Here is a 25,585-nt window from a genome sequence, read left to right as displayed (position 1 = left end):
GGGATCAGACCCAGGTCTCCCACATTGCAGGCCCATTCTTTACTGTCTGAGCCACCAGGAAAGTAAAATAAATAAATAAATTGTATCCTAAAATCTAACACATTTCCACTATGTAGGCTAAAAGGATAGTACAGCATGCAAAGATGTGTAATGTAGGATGCTTATTACATTACCCTCTGTTAAAAAAATATTCAAACATCTATATTTCTTAGAAAATAGGAAAACAGTTAAGTAAATCAGGATAAACCTGTGTGATGAAATATTTAGAAATTATTAAAAGAAGTATCTAAGTTGTAGGAAAATATCAGTGATATAATTTAATTAAATCATTAATTTAATATTTTAATTGTCAGAACTATGATCCATATTTAAAGAAGGATGTCAAACTACACTTATAATAGCAATTTGTGTATATATATATATATATGTAAGTTTGTGAATGAATAAAATACTTAAAGAAGATATTTCATAATATCAAGATAATTTTATCTGTGAATGAGATAATAGATATCATTTTATTTAAATCCTTCATTTTGCAATTTTTAATTTTCCAATTCTATATCTCTATTTCTTTTATAATGATAAAATAGGTGAAACTATGTTTCAAAATAAATATACAAGAATAAGAAAAGATAAATGGAAATACGTTTTGTTTTCATTTTATAACAAATGACTATCATGTGTCACCAAAATTTTTATTATTATTTCTTTAGATGCATAGAGTATATGAAACATGATTATTTTCACATCAATATTTTTTATACAAATGTAGAATCATTGTCCTAGGAATACAGTTCTCCCCTGTAAATTCACAGGAAAGACTAATATCTTTGATTTATTAATCTATATCTTTTTTAAACTCTGGGACTGGTCATCCCTCCATAAAATTTTGGCACATCTCTCTAATCTCTAATCATCCCTGCCTTAACTCCCCAAAATCTATGCCTTGTGTAACACTTCATTTATGCATTGTGCTTCCTTTCTTCACAATCTTACACTATACTGCCTAGACCATGCCTAGAAAACTCTAAACACTTGAAACTCCCAATTGCCTTTCCCAATTATATTATTTTTCTTATGCTCTGAATCCAAATAGATCCGATATTAGATCATACCATTTTCTCATAGCCTAATGAACCCTATTGGTTTTATGCATTTTTTTTTTTTACAGCAGGTCCTGTGATTCACCACTTCCACATTTGTTGGCATTATCTTGCCCCCTCTTCTTTAGTCTTCTACTCAGACTATAGGTCAAGTAAACCATCTTTTTGCTCTAAATCATTTATCCTTATACCTCTATTTTACCTGTCTTGCAATACAACTATATCAGCCCTAATTTATTTCTTGCCATCAGCCTTTCCTGAGAATTCTCTCTCACTCTAGTTTGATCATTCACAAATTCCCTTCAAATTTATTTCACTCAATGTCAAATTCATTGTTTAAGCAGAAAGGCTTTGTATACTATTATCTCAAGAAAATATAATCAACAAAGCATGTTCTCAAACTACCTGAAATTTAATAATAATCTACATTCCTTTTCATCTCAGGAAACAAATATGACATCTCTTAACCAAGACCAATCTGACCAACAATACTGTTGCTTCTCCTATAAGCTCATATCTACACAAATGTGTTGCTAACTGTCCATCTCTCCTTCTATACCAATAATTAATTTATCTACCCCTCCAAAACTTAAAAACTTAAAATAACACACTTTTATTGTCTTGATTTTTATGGGTTATTGTTACTTGACTAGCTGCCTCTTGCTCAGAGTATCTTGTGAGGTTGTGGTGGAATGGAAATGGTTACCTTCAGGCTGAATCGAGTGAAGACTGGCCTCCAAGCTCACTCTGCTTCTGAGTTGCTGGCTCTGTTCTCTGAGCTCTTTTTCCTTGCTTATAAAAAGATGCATTTGAAGTTGTGTAGTTTTCCCAGTCTACTTTCTGAATATATGCATGTTGGGGGTCCCAAATACCCCTTTTTCAGTTTACTTGGGTGGTGATGTTTCTGTGTATAAATAAGATTTAAAGCTCTATGTGGATCTTTTATAAATCTTGGGGTTCACTCTAATAGACAAATCTCTTAGATAGAAGTCTATCTCTTCTTTGATTCCTGTTGAGAAGGCCAAAGGGCAACCCCCTTAGACTTCATAAAGACCCTATTGTTTGATTGAGAAGGTCTTTGTAGCACATCCTTCATCTCTTTAAAGGACCTTTTATGTGACTGAACAGTACTCTGAGGCACCACCTTTGATCTCTCTGAAATCCTAATAAAGTATTTTACAGTCACACCTCTAGCTTCACCTTAATACCAAATGTGCCTGGTAGTGCCCTGGATTTGATCTTTGCTGGAGTATTTTTCTTTTTTTTTTTTTCTTTTTTTTAAATTTTAGCACTTTTCCCCAAAAAGCATTGAGATTGCACTTCTTTTTTTGAGTAGTCTTCCCTCAACTTATTTCTTTCCTTTCACAGTTTACCCTAATAAGAATAAACCAAACAGCACCTCCCATGCTGGGCTTTGAAATCTCCTCATTTGTCTAGATCATTAGGCACATGCTCTGCTTTCTGCATGAGTGCAAATGAGTGTTTATTAGATTTCTCCCACTGTATAACAATAATTGCCTTTTCTTCAGTTTTCAGAAATATTTTCTTTACTCATCCACAGGCTCATCAATGTCCTAAATTCTATGAAGGTTGTGTTTTATTCCTTTTGAGTCTGCAAAAGCATTCCCTCAATATCCACTTCTTGGTTCCCATGCCACTTCTACATAGAGGTTAAAGAAGTATCCTAATTCTAATACCAGAATCTATGTTACTTACATATTTTACTCTTTTAAATGAACAAACATTTGATACTTTATCTCTCTTACTCTTTGAAACAAGCAAACATTTGATGCTTGTGTTTCTGTTGGTCAGGAATCTGGGTGAAGTTTAGCTCGGTAGTTGTCTCTGATATCTAAGAGTCTGTAGTTAAGCCACTGGCTGGGATTGCAAGTACCTCAAGAGCTCTTTCTCCTAGATTTTGCTTCCAAGTGCAATCATTTGACCAGCTGCTTATAAAATGGCATGTGTATGGCCATGAAGTGAAAAGCAAGAGAGCAGGGGAGAGTCCTTAAAACAGAAGCCACAGTCTCTTTGTAATATGCTCTTGTAATTGACATTCCATTCTTTCAGCCATATTCTATTCATTAAAAGCCAGTCAGTAAAGCCAGCTTAAACTCAGGAGGAGGGCTTTAAAGAAAGGTGAGAATCTCTGGGAGCTATTTCACAGATTGCCTACTACACCCTAACCAGGATCTTATTTCTCTCTTTAAAGACACAAAATAAGTTTCTGCTCACCTGCCAGTCACTCAGTCTGTCAGGATATGTCTTCTGACTTTGTTATTTTGCTGGAACTATGAACCAATAACTCTCTGGTTGCCAAATCCAGTGTTCCTTTTTAAGACTATCTCTCAGTGAAAAGATTAATCTTATTAAGATTCTCTCCTTTCCTCTTGCAACAAATGATATGACATTATTCTAGTCTCAATTTCCTTTTAGACTCTTGCTTCTTAGCTTCCTTCATTGTCCCTTGCTCTAACTTATCTTCAAATGGTGATCTTTGCCAAATCTATTTCTTTTTGCTGTGCATTTTCTTCAGGAAAATTTGATTTTTATTCCATGTCTATCTCTTCTGATGTTTCTCAAATTTGTATTTCCATCATATGCTCTCTACTGGTATGCATGTTTTTATTTCTGATTTCTACACCTACCTTGTGACTAATCTACTCTGTATTATATAAGCAGCTCAGATTTAACCATGCTCTATATCATATAGTCAAAGCTATGGTTTTTCCAGTGGTCATGTATGGACATGAGAGTTGGACTATAAAGAAAGCTGAGCACCAAAGAATTGATGTTTTGAACTGTGATGTTGGAGAAGACTCTTGAGAGTCCCTTGGACTGCAAGGAGATCCAACCAGTCCATCCTAAAGGAGATCAGTCCTGAGTGTTCATTGGAAGGACTGATACTGAAGCTGAAACACCAACACTTTGGCCACCAGATGTGAAGAGCTGACTCATTGGAAAAGACCCTGATGCTGGGAAAGATTGAGGGCAGGAGGAGAAGGGGATGACAGAGGATGAGATGGTTGGATGGCATCACTGACTGGATGGACTTGGGTTTGGGTAGACTCCAGCAATTGGTGATGGACAGGGAGCCCTGGAGTGCTGGACATGAGTTTGAGCAAACTTCAGGAGATAGTGAAGGAGAAGCAAGCTTGGTGTGCTGCAGTCCATGGAATTGCAAAGAGTTGAATGTGACTTAACAACTGAACAACACAACATATCATATACGTGATTTTGGATTACCTAGGAAACATGTTAAATATAGATTTTTATTTAATAGATGCTGAGGGAGTCCAAATTTAAGATTTCTAACAAATTCTTGATTTTGGTCCTTAGAATTATCTTTGAAAAGGAAAATTCTAAATTATACTTATGTCTTATCCTCAGTAACAGCTTCTTCTTGTATTTCTTGTAATACTTGATCACTTAATGAGAGCAACATTTGTCTTTCTGTCCTATTTAATACTCAGAGGATTAAACTAGAGTTTTTTTTATTCTTATGCCTTCTCTGATTTGTCACAAAATCATGTTTATTTAATTTCTATATTTTAGTTGAATCTGCCCTCTAATCTCCATTCACAGCTATTAATTACTGCCTATAGTAAAGCTTCATCTGGATTATTACAGAAAACTGCTGATCAATCTACTTGACTTTAAATATACCTTCCATCATGTTACAAAAATAATTTCCCTATATAATGTAAAGCTTACATGCTAAGTCACTTTAATAGCTTATTTTTTGACTATTCAGTTCAGTTCAGTTCAGTTGCTCAGTCGTGTCTGACTCTTTGCAACCCCCTGGACTACACCAACTCCCAGAGTTTACTCAAACTCTTGTCCACTGAGTTGGTAATGCCATCCAAACATCTCATCCTCTGTCGTTCACTTCTCCTACTTCCTTCAGTCTTTCCCAGAATCAGAGTCTTTTCCAATGAGTTGGCTCTTCGCATCAGGTGGCCAGAGTATTAGAGTTTCAGCTTCAACATCACTCCTTCCAATGAATAGAATCAGGACTGATTTCCTTTAGGATGGACTGGCTGGATCTCTTTGCTGTTTAAGGGACTCTCAAGAGTCTTCTCCAACACCACAGTTCAAAAGCATCAATTCTTTGGTGCTCAGCTTCCTTTATAGTCCAACTCTCATAATGATATATGACTACTGGAAAAAATATAGCCTTGACAAGATGGACCTTTGGTGGCAAAGTAATGTCTGCTTTTTAATATGTTGTCGTGTCGGTCATTACTTTTCACCCAAGGAGTAAGCATCTTTTAATTTCATGACTGCAGTCACCATCTGCAGTGATTTTGGAGCCCCCCAAAATAAAGTCTGACACTGTTTCCACTGTTTCCCCTTCTATTTGCCATGAAGTGATGGGACGGGAGGCCATGATCTTAGTTTTCTGAATATTGAGCTTTAAGTGAAATTTGGCATTCTCCTCTTTCAGTTTCATCAAGAGGCTCTTTAGTTCTTCTTCACTTTCTGTCATAAGGGTGGTGTCATCTGCATATCTGAGATTATTGATATTTCTCCTGGCAATCTTGATTCCAGCTTGTGCTTCCTCCAGGACAACGTTTCTCATGATGTACTCTGCATATAAGTTAAATAAGCAGGGTGACAATATACAGCCTTGACATACTCCTTTTCCTATTTGGAAGCCATGTCCAAACCCATGTTCCATGTCCAGTTCTAACTATTGCTTTCTGACCTGCATACAGGTTTCCCAAGAGGCAGGTCAGGTGGTCTGGTATTCCCATCTCTCAGAATTTTCCACAGTTATTTTGTGATCCACACAGTCAATGGCTTTGGCATAGTCAATAAAGCAGAAGTAGATGTTTTTCTGGAACTCTATTGTTTTTTCAATGATCTAGTAGATGTTGGCAATTTGATCTCTGATTCTTCTGCCTTTTCTAAATCCAGCTTGAATGTCTGGAAGTTCACGCTTCATGTATTTTTGAGCCTGACTTGGAGAATTTTGAGCATTCCTTTACTAGCGTGTGAGATGAGTGAAATTGTGCAGTTGTTTGAGCATTCTTTGAAATTGCCTTTCTTAGGGATTGGAATGAAAACTGACCTTTTCCAGTCCTATGGCCACTGCTGAATTGTCAGAATTTGTTCACATATTGAGTTCAGCACCTTCACAGCATCATCTTTCAGGATTTGAAAGTGGTCAACTGGTCAATTGGTCAACTGGTAGCGTTACTTCATATGAGATTGTTTGTGCTACTGCTCATAAGGCTCCGATGAGTGCGTATTTTGAGTTGGAGGCCCAGCCTGATGAAAGGATTGAGTATACGGCTAAGCTTGATATAGCCAATATGAAGAGGACTCCTAAGTTTATGTTGATGAGGGGGTAGGGTATGGGTAGGGGGATTCATATGGTTAGGGCTAGGCTTAGGGCTAGAATGGGTGCTAGAATGAATATTGAGATTGAAGATGTGGCAGGTTGTAGAGGTTCTTTATTGAAAAGTTTCATTGCATCAGCGATGGGTTGAAGCAGGCCATATGGTCCTACAACATTTGGGCCCTTTTGGAATTGTTTGTAGCCTAGGATTTTTCATTCAACTAGTGTGAGAAAGGCTATGACTAGGAGAATAGGGATGATGAAGTATTAGAATATTGACTGTAAGCATTTTGTTAAGGAGAGGATTTGAATCTCTGAGTATAAAGGTTTAAGTTTTACGCAATTACCGGGCTCTGCTACCTTATAGGCCCTTTTCTAGGGCAGGATTTGTTTGTGAGGTTAATTGAGATAAGGTCATTAATTAGTTTAAGGTGCTTTATTGAAGTTGGCCTTATTTCTCTTGTCCTTTCGTACTGAAAGAAATACATAACAGATAGAAACCGACCTGGATTACTCCGGTCTGAACTCAGATCACGTAGGACTTTAATCGTTTAACAAACGAACCTTTGATAGCGGTTGCACCATCGGGGTGTCCTGGTCCAACATCAAGGTTGTAAACCCTATTGTCGATATGGACTCTTGAATAGGATTGCGCTGTTATCCCTAGGGTAACTTGTTCCGTTGATCAAGTTTTTGGACCAATAAGCGATAGTTTGGTTTGACTTGTGAGTCTAGTCTTTAAAATCACTCGAAGGATTTTTTATTCTCCGAGGTCACCCCAACCAAAACTGCTAGTCCATAAAGAGTATTATTATCCCTTGATGGTTGAGTCTATTTTCTTTGGGCTTTCTTTGTCCGACTCTCACATCCATACATGACCACAGGAAAAACCATAGCCTTAACTAGACGGACCTTAGTCGGCAAAGTAATGTCTCTACTTTTGAATATACTGTCTAGGTTGGTTATAAATTTTCTTCCAAGGAGTAAGCGTCTTTTTTTTTTTTTTTAATTTTTATTTTTACTTTATTTTACTTTACAATACTGTATTGGTTTTGCCATACATTGACATGAATCCACCACGGGTGAACATGCGTTCCCAAACATGAACCCCTCTCCCACCTCCCTCCCCATAACATCTCTTTTGGTCATCCCCGTGCACCAGCCCCAAGCATGCTGTATCCTGCATCCGACGTAGACTGGCGATTCAATTCTTACATGATAGTATACATGTTTCAATGCCATTCTCCCAAATCATCCCACCCTCTCCCTCTCCCTCTGAGTCCAAAAGTCCGCTATGCACATCTGTGTCTTTTTTCCTGTCTTGCATACAGGGTCATCATTGCCATCTTTCTAAATTCCATATATATGTGTTAGTATACTGTATTGGTGTTTTTCTTTCTGGCTTACTTCACTCTGTATAATTGGCTCCAGTTTCATCCATCTCATCAGAACTGATTCAACTGTATTCTTTTTAATGGCTGAGTAATACTCCATTGTGTATATGTACCACTGCTTTCTTATCCATTCATCTGCTGATGGATATCTAGGTTGTTTCCATGTCCTGGCTATTATAAACAGTGCTGTGATGAACATTGGGGTACATGTGTCTCTTTCAATTCTGGTTTCCTTGGTGTGTATGCCCAGCAGTGGGATTGCTGGGTCATAAGGCAGTTCTATTTGCAATTTTTTAAGGAATCTCCACACTGTTCTCCATAGTGGCTCTACTAGTTTGCATTCCCACCAACAGTGTAGGAGGGTTCCCTTTTCTCAACACCCTATTTCATGGCTGCAGTCACCATCTGCAGTGATTTTGGAGCCCCCCAAAATAAAGTCTGACACTGTTTCCACTGTTTCCCCATCTATTTCCGAGATCACAAATCTGACACTGTAAGCTCTCAATAGGATACTATCCAGAAGCAAATCTCGTGAAATATGATTATCAACACTACAAGGTCATGAACTCTAATCATATTTTCTTTTTTTTATGAGAAAATGAAATATATATTTATATGTATATATATATTCCATGCCTAATAAATGCATATTCCATGAACACATGTGAAATTAAACATTTATGGTAGTGGTCTTATTTTTAATATTTATAATAAAATATTAAATTTCCAATGTATATAATTATTGATGTATAGATATCAATAGCTACATACATATCAATATTTTTTTCCTATATTCCAAATGTCTTTGCTTTAATTATAACATGAGTATCTTTTTCTTTTTTCTTTACTTTAGGGATATATTTTGCTATGGTGTATAATTGTTTGGCCACCTACTGCAACACTGGCTCTCATTATAAAGATATTTGGTCATTAGTCCATACAGTTATTTCACGCATGAGAATTATCATTTTTAATTTGGCAGCAGTGAGCTAACACCCCAGCATGTGTTCAAAACTGCCACCTCCAAAGAGCAATAAACAGAGTTGACTAAGTTGATTAAGACAATAAAACTATCAGAACTGCTCCAGGGCTAACAAAAATGCTTACATCAACTCATACTGTTTATAATTGCTACTATTTTTTTCTATTTTTCTTAACGACAGTGGTACAAGCTACTAATTTCAGTTGTAAATTAAAGTGTACATAAAATGATTACATAGTTAATAAATTTAAGAAATCATCCATTGAAACTTTAATTATCACGATATTTCAATGTAAAATGCACCACGATAAGATATTGAACTAAATATATTCAAGTAACAGGCATTCAGTCTTCATATTCAGAATACAGGACTATTAGGAATGAAAATGTAAATGAACTGAACATGTAATTGGGAAAAAAAGTTATAAAAATATATTTTGCCTCTTTGCTTCAATATTGTTGTCTAAAACTACTTTTTTTGGTAACATTTAACATACAGAGTGAAATAGGAATTTTGTGTTATCTAGTAAATGTAGTAAATGTAGGCTGCATAAACAGTTATATTACTGAATTCAAGGGGGGAATTCTTGTTACAATTGTGCTTAATAATAAATACAGTTCTGATTGACTATTGTTTATTGACTATATTTGCAAATTTCAGCTCTGTTTTACAGTTTTATTTTCAATAAAGAAAATCTTAATATAGGGCATACACATTTAGAAGCTTAATAACAATGTACAATAATTTAAAAAAATATTTTGCTGCATATATACCTCGATATATTTGGAATTCTCAGGTGTTTTTCTTCTTTGTAGACTGAAATAATTTTATAATCAATGTAATAGTAATAATATTTAAAGAAGCAACCAAAATATATTTTATGGAAGTTTCCAGTCAGAAAACAAAGCATAATAATTATTTTAAGTGGAAATGTGATACAGTTTGCAAAGAATGACTATTAGAATACTTTGTTTTAGTTGGTTTAATGCCAAACTGCAGCTGTCAACAATGACTATAAATTAAAATCACCTGGTAGATTTTCACTCCTTTTTAAGCTTTATTGAGGTTTAATTGACAAACCGGAATTATATATAATTAAGGTATACAACTCATTATTTTGATATTTGCATACATTGTGAAATGATCACCACATTCAAACAATTAACATCCCTGTCATCTCACACAGTTACCACTTTATTTCTTTTTAAGCTGTTGTGAGAACACTTAAGATCTATCCTCTAAGCAGATTTTAAATTTATAGTACAGTATTGTTAACTGTAGGCACCATGCTGCATATTAGATTCCCAGAATTTATCCTTCTTGTATAACTAAAACTTTCTACCCTTTAACCTGGGAGTTTTTTTAATCCATGAATAATCAGTTCCCTAAGGCCAATCAAATCAAAATTTCTGAAGATCAAGACCAGATATCAATAGAATGTCTACCAGAAGCTACAGAATAAAATGTCTTTTAGAAGCAGTAGAATGGCTCTAGAAGGTTCCCAGATAATTCTAATGAGCAGCTATCAGAGGGAGTTTTCTGTATAGGCTCTTCAAATTTTCAATATCCTACCATCTCTACAGGGGCATCCCAGGTGGTGCTAACAGTAAAGAACCCATCTGCAAAAACAGGGGACTTAATACAGGTACTGTCTCTGGGTCAGGTAAATCTCTTGGAGGAGTGGCAACCCACTCTAGTATTCTTGCCTGGAGAATTCCATGGACAGAGGAGCCCAGTGGGCTACAATCCATAGGGTCACAAAGAGTCATACATGACTGAAGTGACTTGGCACGCATACACCATCTCTATAATAGTTCAGTTCAGTTCAGTTGCTCAGTCATGTCTGACTCTTTGAGACCTCATGGACTGCAGCAAGCCAGGCCTCCCTGTCGATCACCAATTCCTGGAGTTAACTCAAACTCATGTCCATTGAGTTGGTGATGCCATCCAACCATCTCATCCTCTGTCACCCCCTTCACCTCCCTCCTTAAATTTTTCCCAGCATCAAGGTCTTTTCCAATGAGTTAGCTCTTCACATCAGGTGGCCAAAGTATTGGAACTTCAGCTTCAACATCACTCCTTCCAATGAATATTCAGAATTGATTTCCTTTAGGATGGACTGGTTAGATCTCTTTGCTGTCCAAGGGACTCTCAAGAGTCTTCTCCAACATCACAGTTCAAAAGCATCAATTTTTTGGATATTAATATACTATAAATTTAATTTTAGTGATAATGTAAAGTAAACCACTAAAATGCTATTTTTAATATTTTTTAATTTGTTTTTCACTTATCCAAAATTTCTTTTTGTTTTTTTTTTTAAATTAATGACAACTCATATATATATTCTGTAGTTCAGATTTTATTTTTTGTAATTTGTAATTTTGTTGTTTTCAACAGCAGAATAGACACTCCAGGATATTTACATTAAATTATATGGCCAAACATTGATGAAATCAGATATTCTGATATTCAGATGACAATTTTTTAAATGTCCCTTAATTTGTGAGCTCAGTCTTTGAAGAATCTGAGGTTCTGGGTGATATACCTGTCAGCTCACAAATTTTTGCTTAATGGGTGGGGGGGAGGGTGGAAGTGGTTTCTGTGCACTCAAGGGAGTTTAAGTGAAAATTTAATTTCTTTTATTTGTATGAAGTGCTAGTTTCTCACAGGTTACCAAGAGTGAATCCAGCAGAGCCTGGCTGAATTGAAAGACCATACTCAGCACAGGCTATAGTTCCTGCTGGAATTATAACTAAAAAGATTAAATGAAGTAATGTAAAACTCTAATTTTTAGGACAAGGATAGTGTGAAATATTTCTAGTTTGAGATTTGTACTGTAGTTTGGAAGCATGTGCACAATGTTTAGAATATCTCTACTGCTGATTATTCTTATTAATTTTAACTGGAAATCTTTCACAGTAAATCAGTTCCTATTTTAGAAAGTTGAGGACTTCTTTAAATAGGAATTGATTTATTGTGAAAGAGTTTTTTAACACAAACAATATAGTTAGTTCATGTTTGTCCAGGTATATTCCAAAATTGATATAAATTTTTTTAAGTTAATAATTGGGAAGTGGCACAAACATAGCTGAAATATTAAAACACATGATTTTAAAAGAGAATAGGAAAATGAACTCATCCACCCCAAATAAAAAGTGTACACTATATTGTAAGAAATCAGTCCCTAATGAGATAAATAAAAAGTCATTGTCCTAAGAGTTTTTTATACTTTAGTTAGCACTTTTAGGGGCATAACACAATGACTGAAAGTGAAAGTAGCTCCTTCATATCTGACTCTTTGTGACCCCCATGGATTATACAATACATGGAATTCTTCAGGACAGAATACTAATGTGGTTTGCCTTTCTTTTCTCCAGGGGATCTTCCTAACCCAGGAATCGAACCCAGGTCTCCAGCATTGCAGGGGGAATATTTACTACAAGGGAAGCCCAAGAATACTGGAGTGAGTAGCCTATCCATTCCTCAGTAGATCTTCTTGATCCAGGAATCAAGCCTGGGCTTCCTGCCTTGCTGGTGGATTCTTTAGCAACTGACTTATCAGGGAAGTCTAACATGCTGATTAATGCTAGAGATTTAGAATGTTTGTTGCTATTTGGACTATATTTTAAGTTTTAATTATATAAGTAGCCTATATTAAGTTGTTTGGTTTTAATAAGTTTTTATATACATATTTGCAATTATTTATCTGGTCAAGGTCTGGCAAAAATACAAAGAATGTGACAGCTATGCTGATCATTTATTTTTGAAAATTGTGATAATTAATAATTATTTTTTAACACTGACCTCTATTATAGAGTAGATGGAATTAGGCTACAAAATAAGTGCAAGAGCTATAGACACCTGAGAGTGAAATAAATTGAGTGAAATAAATAAAGTTGTTTGTTACAGTAATTGTTGATTTGGTTGAAAAAATTTAAGATTTATTCAGGTAAAATATCCTCCATTTCATGTACAAATCTGAAAGATTGGGACGAATGTCTTTAGTGTTTTACTTCCATCATCTGTTCAAAAAACAAACAAAAAAAGTGTATTATTAGTATATTTTTGAAGTAATACTGAACGTATTAATTTGACTCCATAACTCCTCTTTTCCAACAAATTAGTACTATTTATTTAATTACTGTAATGAAGTTGTAACCTCAATGTGTTTACCTTATGAGGTTAAAGCTCATTGTGTTGAAGGCAGTATGTACAGTTTTCCTTTAAGTCCTTAATGACCTCTTTATTGAGCAGGTCATATGATACAGGCAGGGCATCTCTCTCTCAAGTCTTGGTTTTATACATGTGGTCAAAGAAATCCAATTTCATCCAGTCACTGAAATGTGAAGTGCATTCCAGATGGATGAACTTGAACAGCAGAGCATTTTTTCCCCAGTACCTTTTATATCTTACTTTCTTGCTATGACATTTTAATCTCTCAGAGACAAAATCATTTTTTGTAGTTAAGAATTCATTGCTAAAATCTTTTAGGCCATTGGTGGGAGAAAAAGAATTAATCTGGAAAATGATACCCTTGGAGGATAGAAAATATTAAAATTTGTCATCTAGATCATCTCATCATACATTTGAATGGCTATTTGACATTTAAAAATCTCTGGCTGCAAAAATGTTGACAAAACATTTCAGTTTATATAAATATAAGCTTCCTAAGGGGAAACAGTGGAAACAGTGTCAGACTTTATTTTTTGGGGCTCCAAAATCACTGCAGATGGTGATTGCAGCCATGAAATTAAAAGACGCTTACTCCTTGGAAGAAAAGTTATGACCAACCTAGATAGCATATTCAAAGCAGAGACATTACATTGCCGACTAAGGTCCATCTAGTCAAGGCTATGGTTTTTCCTGTGGTCATGTATGGATGTGAGGGTTGGACTGTGAAGAAGGCTGAGTGCCGAAGAATTGATTCTTTTGAACTGTGGTGTTTGAGAAGACTCTTTAGAGTCCCTTGGACTGCAAGAAGATCCAACCAGTCCATTCTGAAGGAGATCAACCCTGAGATTCCTTTGGAAGGAATGATGCTAAAGCTGAAGCTCCAGTACTTTGGACACCTCATGAGAAGAGTTGACTCATTGGAAAAGACTCTGATGCTGGGAGGGATTGGAGGCAGGAGGAGAAGGGGACGACAGAGGATGAGATGGCTGGATCGCATCACTGACTCGATGGACGTGAGTCTGAGTGAACTCCGGGAGATGGTGATGGACAGGGAGGCCTGGCGTTCTGCGATTCATGAGGTAGCAAACAGTCGGACACGACTGAGCGACTGAACTGAACTGAATGGAACTTCTCTATTGATTTTCTTCTATTCTTGAGATTGTTATGACAGAATTTTTCTTACCTGCCCCCCATCATCTGAAGCCTGTGTACATATCGCCAGGCTTTCTGAAGTTATAAGCAAGCCCAATTTTATTCTTCATTAAGAGTTACAAGTGATGTTTGTGTTTAAGGATAATACTATAAAGAGAATTGTTGATAGTTTTTTCCAAGACCAACTTAAAGGTTTTATAAAAGTATTAGAATTTACATTCTCTAATTAACTTGGGAACCATAGCATTTTTAAATATAAGATGTGAATAAATCCATTCATTAGATCAACAAATACTTAGAAAGTTTTATACATCATGCTCTTTATTAAGTAGCTCTAAGTAGCATGAGTGTCTTAATCATACTATTTAGTCTGGAAGAATATTTTATCAAAAATGTTCCATGGACCATCTATTTCAGCATCTCATGATGGAATAATTTTAAAATGCTTTCTGGAGACTTCCCTAGTGGTCCAATTGTTAAGATTCCATGCTTCCTCTGCAGAGGACAAGAGTTCAATCCCTGGTCTGGGAGCTGAGATCTTGCATGCTGCCACACAGCACAGTCACACACACACACACACACACACACAACTGATGATTTCTGAATTGCACCTGAGGTCAAATGAAATGTATTATCTGCTCATAATTCTTAAGAATATGTACTTTAGTAAATGCTCCAGGTAATTCATTACATAAGAAGAAAAACTATTTGTTTTGGTTCCAGAGTTGTGTGGTTTTGAACAGAAGGCTCATAATAGCTTAGGGCCAGATTGTATATTAAAAGAAATGTGGGTTCTGGATCAAGAAAAGAAATAAGAAAGAATGGTGAGCTCCTGGCTCTGTTAAAAGTTTCATTTAAATATTTCTATTTCAGGCTCCACAAACAAAATACTAACTCTAGTATTTGATCATATTTTCTTTGGAGATTACTTTCTGTAAAAGTGTTATGAATCTTCACTCAGGTTTCTTTTACAGTTAATAGTGTATGTGAATTCTATAGATAAACTACTGCTAATGTCCAAGTGGAGATTGATCCAGTATGGTCCATTACAAACCCTTAGTAATCATGTAGGAATTGTTCAGCATTTCATTAAATTGTGCTTTCATGACTCTAACTATTGAAAAATCTCATCACTTAACACTAAATATTTCAGTGAAATTGATATTAATCCAAGCAAAAATCTTTTTTGTAGATTCAGAGGAAACAAAAAGTTTTATGGCTTCTAATGTTCTTCAATGAGGCAGAATGCCATTTTAAAGGGGATCCAAATATTCACCTCCTTGTGCTGTGAGCTTAGTTGCTTAATCATGTCTGACTCTTTGGGACCCCATGGACTATAGAACACCAGCCTCCATTGTCCATGGGGAGCCTCCAGGCAAGAATGCTGGAGTGGGTTGCTGTTCCCTCCTCCAGGGAATTATTTCAACCCAAGGATCTAACCCAGGTTTCCTGCATTGCAGGTGGATTCTTTACTGTCTGAGCCACCAGGGAAGCCCAAAATATCCTTACCATATAGTTAAATAAAATTAACAATGAGCACAGTGAATATTCACTAGAAAAATTAACAATTTCTAAGCAACTGACCATAAAAGTAAAAGACACTTACTCCTTGGAAGGAAAGTTATGACCAACCTACACGGCATATTCAAAAGCAGAGCCGTTACTTTGCCAACAAAGGTCCATCTAGTCAAGGCTATGATTTTTCCAGTATGCATGTATGTATGTGAGAGTTGAACTGTGGAGAAATCTGAGCACCAAAGAATTGATGCTTTTGAACTGTGGTATTGGAGAAGACTCTTGAGAGTCCCTTGGACTACAAGGAGATCCAACCAGTCCACTCTAAAGCAGAGCAGTCCTGGGTGGTCTTTGGAAAGAATGATGCTGAAGCTGAAACTCCAGTACTTTGGCCACCTCATGTGAAGAGTTGACTCATTGAAAAAGACTCTGATGCTGGAAGGGGTTGGAGGCAGGAGGAGAAGGGGACAACAGAAGATGAGATAGCTGGATGGCATCACCGACTCAATGGACATGAGTTTGAGTGAACTCTGGGAGTTGGTGATGGACAGGGAGGCCTGATGTGCTGCAATTCATGGGGTTGCAAAGAGTTGGACACAACTGAGTGACTGAACTGAAGCAACTGACCAGCTTGAGGGAAAGGATTTTATTTTTAATTAAAATTGTATCTAATGACAAGAGTATATTCAAGGAAAAAAGGGCATGCATGTACACATGTGGGGTGGGTGTGTGTGTGTGTGACATGCTTTTTGAACACTGCAAACAGTTTGACACATACAGCACATTCTGTTTAGTCTTAAGGACCAAGAAATGGCATTCAAAGGATAACATTTTCAGGCATTATCCTTTAGAATCACTGAGTCCAGAATGAAGACCAAAGTATATGTATTTATTTTTATTCAAGATTAAATTTGTTTGAAACCTGTTGTATAATGTAATTACAGTTATTCAAGATGATTTATTAGACATGTCATTCATGGATCATGAAGGACAAAAGGAGGGAAATAACTCATAAGAACCTTCTAAGTACCTTGGTGAGCTCAAGATTCCCTTTGTAATCAATCCCTGATGCCTTCAGAGACTTCATGATCACATAAATGTGAACTCTGTTGGATTAGAGAGGCTAAGTGAACCACCAATACAAAAATATCCTTTGTTTTGTTCTATAATGTATTTCATCAATTGCCAACATCCATGACTGACCTGATGAATAGCTAATTATTTATTAATTTCAAATTATTTATTTTTCTTAGATTAAAAAAATGTTTTTATTTATTCGGCTGTGCCATGTCTTGCAGCACTCTGGGTCTTCCATCTTCCTTGAGGCATGCTGTATCTTTAAGTTTTGACATGCAAGCACTTTACATATTCTTTCTCAATTATACTCCTTTTGTTATTCCATTTCTAGGACTTCGGATACATCCATACTCTTTAGTGTATGTTTAATTGGTTAAATACATACATTGAAGAGTATGGATGTATCCAACAGTTCTTTCCTAAAGAATCTTCTTTCCGTATTATTAAATTCAGCCTTCAAAATAACTTAATGATGGAACACTTGTTTTCACATAGATGAAAGTTCAAGTAAATAAAGAATAGGATTTTGAAGAAAATTACATTAAAATTATCTGAGTATTCACTGGCTTTTATCATTAGTTTAATAGCTATTACGTACAATTGTTTTCCTACTTAGAAATCTAAGTTACATAACTGAAATTCGTAGAGGACCATGCCTTAAGAAGGTTATTATGTAGGTGACCTAATTCCCAACGGGAATGAAATTAATGCAAAGACCAGCAAAATCATTCTCAGGCTATTCTGCAAAGCAAAGAGCTTTATAAACCTGACATATACAAATAATTATAGTGATAATTGCAATGATAATAAAAGTAGCTAACCCTTATTTAGGTCTTGGTGTGCTGTGTTGTGCTTAGTCACTCAGTCGTATCCATCTCTTTGTGACCTTATAGACTGTAGCCTGCCAGGTTCCTCTGTCTATGGGGATCCTCTAGGCAAAAATACTGGAATGGGTTGCCATGCTCTCCTCTAGGGTATCTTTCCAAACCAGGGATCAAACCCAGGCCTCCCACATTGCAGGCAGATTCTTTACAGTCTAAGCCAGCAGGGAAACTCAAGAATACTGGAGTGGGTAGCCTATCCCATCTCCAGTGGAACTTCCCCATCCAGAAATCAAACCAGGGTCTCCTGCATTGCAGGCAGATTCTTTACCAGCTGAGCTACCTGGAAAGCTGCATTTAGATCTTCAGTTCAGTTCAGTACAGTCACTCAGTCGTGTCCAACTCTTTGCGACCCCACGAATTGCAGGACGCCAGGCCTCCCTGTCCATCACCAACTCCCGGAGTTCACTCAGACTCACGTCCATCGAGTCAGTAATGCCATCCAGTCATCTCATCTTCTGTCGTCCCCTTCTCCTCCTGCCCATAATCCCTCCCAGCATCAGAGTCTTTTCCAATGAGTCAAATCTTCACATGAGGTGGCCAGAGTATTGGAGTTTCAGCTTTAGAATCAGTCCTTCCAGAGAACACCCAGGACTTATCTTTAGAATGGACTGGTTGGATCTTCCTGCAGCCCAAGGGACTCTCAAGAGTCTTCTCCAACACCACAGTTCAAAAGCATCAATTCTTTGGTGCTCAGCTTTCTCACATCCATACATGACTACTGGAAAAGCATTTGGGTCTTAGTATTTCCCAAAGAGTAATCTGCATATTCTAGATATGTAAACTTCGTTCTTTTTCAAAACACATCCACAAGATGAGTACTGTTATTATCTCTTTTTCAGAGAAAAGTAAGGCTGCTGCTGCTAAGTCACTTCAGTTGTGTCCAACTCTGTGTGACCCCATAGATGGCAGCCCACCGGGCTCCCCTGTCCCTGGAACTCTAGAGGCAAGAACACTGGAGGGGGTTGCCATTTCCTTCTCCAATGTATGAAGGTGAAAGTGGAATTCAAATCACTAAGTCGTGTCCAACTCTTCTCGACCCCATGGAATGCAGCCTACCAGACTCCTCCATCCATGGGATTTTCCAAGCAAGAATACCAGAGTGGGTCGCCATTGCCTTCTCCAGAAAGTAAGGCATAGAGGGGTAAAGTGTAATACACAATTTTTACACAAAATCACACATCTGGTAATTGGTAAAGCTAGAATTCAAGCCCAAACTATCTGGCTCCAGAATAAAATTTCAATTGTTGTATCTATCACATTTTGTGAGAAAGGGATCTTAGAAAAAAAATGAAGTAAATATAAAATAAAAATATTTGGCTTTTGCCAAATAATACAGACTTTGAATTATTTTTAGAGTTACAGGTGAAAATCACATAGTGATTTATCATTAGGCATCACTTTATGACACATCAGCTGATAAACTGATTAGATTCCCCTTCAATTTTTTGAAAGCAAAGAACTGTAAACATTTGAGTTACTAAAGGATTTGTTACCTTGTCTATAGGCTCATTCATTTTTATGAGAACAATACCAACATTTATAATCCTTCATTACTTTGATACCCCAATGTGATTTTTTTCACAGAGAAAAAATAAACCACAGTAAGATTAGGAATGGTGTTAGAAGAATAATTGTATAAGAGTAAGTGAAAAAGTTAGAACTGGACATGGAACAGTTAGAACTGGATATGGAACAACAGACTGGTTCCAAATTGGAAAAGGAGGACATCAAGGCTGTATATTGTCACTCTGCTTATTTAACTTATATGCAGAGTACATCATGAGAAAGGCTGGGCTGGAAGAAGCACAAGCTGGAATGAAGATTGCCAGGAGAAACATCAATAACCTCAGATATGCAGATGACACCACCCTTATGGCAGAAAGTGAAGAGGAACTAAAAAGCCTCTTGATGAAAGTGAAAGTAGAGAGTGAAAAAGTTGGCTTAAAGCTCAACATTCAGAAAACGAAGATCATGGCATCTGGTCCCATCACTTCATGGGAAATAGATGGGGAAACAGTAGAAACAGTGTCAGACTTTATTTTTTGGGCTCCAAAATCACTGCAGATGGTGATTCAGTTCAGTTCAGTTCAGTTCATTCCCTCAGTAGTGTCCGACTGTTTGCGACCACATGAATCACAGCACGCCAGGCCTCCCTGTTCATCACCATCTCCGGGAGTTCACTCAGACTCACGTCCATCGAGTCCATGATGCCATCCAGCCATCTCATCCTCGGTCGTCCCCTTCTCCTCCTGCCCACAGTCCCTCCCAGCAACAGAGTCTTTTCCAATGAGTTAACTCTTCTCATGAGGTGGCCAAAGTACTGGAGTTTCAGCTTCAGCATCATTCCTTCCAAAGAAATCCCAGGTGGTTGGATCTCCTTGAAGTCCAAGGGAGTCTCAAGAGTCTTCTCCAACACTACGCTTCAAAAGCATCAATTCTTTGGCAGCCATGAAGTTAAAAGCCACTTACTCCTTGGAAGAAAAGTTATGACCAACCTAGATAGCATATTGAAAAGCAGAGACATTACTTTACCAACAACAGTCCATTTAATCAAGACTATGATTTTTCCAGTGGTCAGGTATGGTTGTAAGAGTTGGACTGTGAAGAAAGCTGAGCACTGAAGAATTGATGCTTTTGTGTTGATGCAACTGTGGTGTTGGAGAAGACTCTTGAGAGTCGCTTGGACTGCAAGGAGATCCAACCTGTCCATTCTGAAAGAGATCAGAATGGGATTTCTTTGGAGGGAATTATGCTGAAGCTGAAACTCCAGCACTTTGGACACCTCATGAGAAGAGCTGACTCATTGGAAAAGACTCTGATGCTGGAAGGGATTGGGGGCAGGAGAAGGGGATGACAGAGGATGAGATGGCTGAATGGCATCACCAACTTGATGGACATGAGTTTGGGTAAAGTCCGGGAGTTGGTGATGGACAGGGAGGCCTGGCATGCTGCTGTTCATGGGGTCGCAAAGAGTCAGACACGACTTAGCAGCTGAACTGAACTGAAATGAAGAAGATTCAGCCAGTGTCATGACTATACTTGGGCAGATCAAATTTAAGAAAGAATATTTGGTGAAGTTAGCTATCTTGAAATGTATTGCATTAAAGTTATTCACATGTCTATTTATATTTTTTGGAAGATATCCATATACTTGGGATGTGGGAATGAGTACAAACAGATAGTGTAATATAAAAGTTATTTAATAAAAATTCCATTGTCATGTAGCTTCTACATCTACACATTAAAAAAACAAATTGTAGTCGTCATAACCAGGAGAGGTCTGGATGTAAATTTATCTATGGTGTGATTTTTTTGTCCCCTACATATATCATCCATGTGTACCCTTGATGCATAGCACTTATAATGTTGTGATGTCTTAAATATTTTATAGCCTTATCTCCACTTTCTTTATAACCAGACCAAAGTCACCCCTGCACTTAAATTTTCTCATGTATTTGTGTTTATAAGCTCACTTTCTCCCTTTTTGCAAGTTTCACTACCAAATTCAAGGTGTATATGCATGTTCAGTTGCTCAATTGTGTTGCTCTTTTCAACCTTCTGGACTGTAGGCTACCAGGCTCCTCTGTCTAGGGAATCTTCCAGGTGAGAATACTGAAGTGGCTTTCTGTTTCCTGCAAACAAGTTCACTTTCTCCCATTTTACAAATTTCACTACCAACTTCAATGTACAGTGTAAGAATTTGCTTTCTCGTACACTGGTCTATAAGCTCTGGAGCTAAACAGCCTCCTTTTTTACCTGTCTTCACCACTTAGTAGATGTGAGGTCTTGTCACACTTCTGTGCTTAGGTTTATTCATTTGAATCATGGAAGTAACAGAAGTATCTACATTTTAGGGTTATTGTGAAGATAAATACATTATTGTGTGTAAAGCAGTTTTAGATTAAAATCAGGCATATAGTAAGTGTTCAGTAAAAAGTTAAGAATTATTATTACAATTTAAATGCATAATTGCTGTAAATTTCCCTCTTTAATTTATAGTTTCTACAATGGATACCATTATTGAGTATAAAATAGTTCTAGTCACTGGGCTGCTTTTTACATGCATCATCTTATTTCAACCCCTTAAATTTTTTTCTGAAGTAGCATTTATAAAAATTCATTAAAAAAAAATGAGGCTAAGAAAAATCGAGTCATTTGATCCCAGGTAGCTCAGTGGTAAAAAAAATCCACCTGCCAACCAGAAGATGCAGATTTGATCCCTTGATTGGGAAGATCCCCTGGACAAGGAAATAGCAGCCGACTCTAGTATTCTTGTCTTCTCTTCTGGAAAATCACATGGACGGAGGAGCCTAGCAGGCTATAGTCCATGGGGTTATAAAAGAGTCAGACATGACTTAGCAACTAAACAATGTTTTCTAAAACTAAGATTAAAATTCAGGTTGGTCTGTCCATATTTTAAAGCCTTAGATGATACTGAGATAGATAGATAGATAGATAGATAGATAGATAGATAGATGATAGACTTTCCTTTTTATAGAAGCTATGTAAAAGAAGGATATTGTAAACAAAACCAAGAAAATCCTGTCTATCTGTGCATGGTCTCACCTAATGCATTAGGATCAGAGATAACACCACCCTGTTTAACTCTAGGAGTTAACACATTTCGTTCCACTGAATGGGTGCTGCTGTTGCTGCAAATAAGTTGCTTTAGTCATGCCCAACTCTGTGGGACCCCATAGATGGCAGCCCATGAGGCTCCTCCATCCATGGCATTTTCCAGGCAAGAGTACTGGCTGCTCCTGCTGCTAAGTTGTTTCAGTCATATCCGACCCCATAGATGGCAGCCCATCAGGCTCTCCTGTCCCTGGGATTCTCCAGGCAAGAACACTGGAGTGGGTTGCCATTTCCTTCTCCAATGCATGAAAGTGAAAAATGAAAGCGAAGTCGCTCAGTCATGTCCAACTCCTAGTGACCCCATGGACTGCAGCCTACCAGGCTCCTCCGTCCATGGGATTTTCCAGGCAAGAGTACTGGAGTGGGGTGCCATTGCCTTCTCCACAACTGAATGGAGACGATGTCTAATTATGATAAGCTGGAATGATTTCCATTTGAAGGCAAAATTATCAATGAATAGTAACAAAAAAATTTCATTCTTAAAAAATATAAAGCCCTTTTAAAAATTATGTCCAAATTTGTTATTTATGTACACAAGAATGATTTTGGTGAGCTCTTGAATGACTCTTATTCCCAAACCTCTCTGACACTCCCAGTGAGGGTTCACTGAATGGGGTCTATGCAGCTGATTATGATGCAGAATTTGAGGCCAATTTTATCCTATGGTAACTAGGCAATCCAATCCAGCACGAATTTTTTTTTTTTTTTTTCACATTCTATTCTTTTTCCTCACATTCTGACCAAGCTTTACTTCTATTTGGTCTCCTGACTTTCATACATCTAAAATCCCCACTTGTATTTTATTTGCCTTTTATCAATAGACTAAACATTCAAAAAACTAAGATCATGGTATTGGGTCCCATCACTTCATGACAAACAGATGGGGAAACAAGGGCAACAGTGAGAGACTTTGTTTTCTTGGACTCCAAAATCACTGCAGATGGTGACTGCAGCCATATAATTAAAAGATGCTTACTCCTTGGAAGAAAAACTGTAACAAACCTAGACAGCAGATTAAAAAGCAGAGACACTACTTTGCTATCAAGGTACATATAGTCAAAGTTATGGTTTTCCCAGTAGTCATGTGTAGATGTGAGAGCTGTACCATAAAGAGGGCTGAGCACTGAAGACTTGATGCTTTCAAATGGTGGTGCAAAATAAGACTCTTGAGTGTCACTTGGACAGCAAGGAGATCAAACCAGTCAATCCTAAAGGAAATCAGCCCTGAATATTCATTGAAAGGACTGATGCTGAAGCTCCGATACTTTGGCTACCTGATGCAAAGAGCTGACTTAATGGGAAAGACCCTGATGCTGGTAAAGATTAAAGGCAGGAGAAGGAGATGACAGTGGATGAGATGGTTGTATGCCATCACTAAGTCAATGGACATGACTTTGACCAAGCTCTGGGAGATGGTCAAGGACAGGGAAGCCTGGCATGCTGCAGTCTATGGAATCATAAACAGTCAAACACAACTGAATGATTGAACAACAACAACAACATATCAATAGACTCTATCCAAATACTCATGGATTCCCATCCATGACTAGGTCAAATGTTAGGAAAAATTACAGTACTGAAGTCATTACAAAAGTCAGTATGAAACTCTTAACATTAATTTCTATGTATAACTCTTCTGGTTGACTCAAATGTAGAAGTAAAAGAGTCCTCTATATGCAAATAAATAACTTCAGCCAAAATGGAGTTAAGGGATGGAATTAGGCAACAGGATTACATGGCCAAGAAACTAATTAAGATTTACTTAAATGACCTAAAATACATAAAGAAAATGAAAAGATTCCACATGGATTTGTTTATATTGTAAATTGAAAGTAAAAATGAAGTCGCTCAGTCATGTCTGACTCTTTACGACCCCATGGCCTGTAGCTTACCAGGCTTCTCGATCCATGGGATTTTCCAGCCAAGAATACTGGAGTGGGTTACCATTTCCTTCTCCAGGAGATCTTCCTGACCCAGGGATTGAACCTGGGTCATTTACACTGTAGGAAGGTAGCAAAGTCGGTAAAGTATAAATCATGGATATCCGTGTGCCTTGTGCTAGTTAATCATACTCTGAAAATTGGTTTCCTTATTCTAAAATCTACAAACTAATACTTACAGGATTACATTATATATACATAATATCCATCTATAACCAAGTCTGTGTAAAAACTTACATATAGTAGGCATTCAATATTATTATTACTATCATTATTTTACATGTCAATAATGATATAATAAAATGTAATTTTATTGTTATATAATGAATGAGATAACAATAGTAATAATACCTGTTTCTTTTTCAAATATTTTTATCAACATACAATTAAGGGAACCCTTCTCAATTAACTCATTAACAGATATTAAGTAGCTATAGTTACAGGCATTATTTAAGTCTTGAGTTACTCAGTAGAACTGATCTTTAATATCATGGGTATTTCACTCTGATAAAAGTAACCATACATAAATAGCAATAAAACAAATAATCAAAAAATAGATAAGAAAATATTGGAAAGTCATAAGAGTGTTTAGAAATATACTTTGCACAGAAGTGACAATGTGAACTAATATCTCCATGTGAAAAAGATCAAGTTAGGTAAATCTCTTGACACTGGATAAATAGTTGACTCAAAACACTCTAATATATTTTTCAACTTGTTTAGATTTCAATATTTTAGACAAATATGCAATGGATTTAGATAGATTTATTAAGTAATGGCATACAGTGAATTTATTGTCACTAATGAGACTAGACATCTAAAATTAGTATTCTTTTTTGTTTGTTTCACTAATATTTATAAAACATTTACTGAATTCAACTTATATTAGTTGTCTACTGTTAAAGGAAAGAGACATAGGAATTTCATAGATACAGCTAGGAATTTCAAAGCTACAAAAAAGCTACATTAGTTAACATCCTCTTCTACAAAAAAATCCTGTAACTTGGATAAGTTATTTAAAATCTTTATATCATCATCATTAGAAATATGATGACAACAGCATAAATATTAAAGTCTTTTGGAAATTATCTAAAACAATGTGTATAAATCTACACTCAGAAATTGGCATATACCAGTGGATTTATTTTTGGCTTCTCAGGTGGTGCTAGTAGTAAAAACCTGCTTGCAATGTAGCAGACAAGACATGCAGGTTAGATCCCTGGGACAGGAAAATCCCCTGTAGGAGGGCATGGCAATCCACTCCAGTATTCTTGCCTGGAGATTCCCATGAACAGAGGAGACTGATGAACTACAATCTACAGGGTCGTAAAGAATCAGAAACGACTGAAGCAACTGAGCATGCAATGGATTTAACCAATATGATC

This window comes from Capra hircus, chromosome 6, assembly GCF_001704415.2.
Source record: "Capra hircus breed San Clemente chromosome 6, ASM170441v1, whole genome shotgun sequence".
Classification (NCBI taxonomy): Eukaryota; Metazoa; Chordata; class Mammalia; order Artiodactyla; family Bovidae; genus Capra; species Capra hircus.
This window is presented reverse-complemented; position numbering follows the sequence as displayed.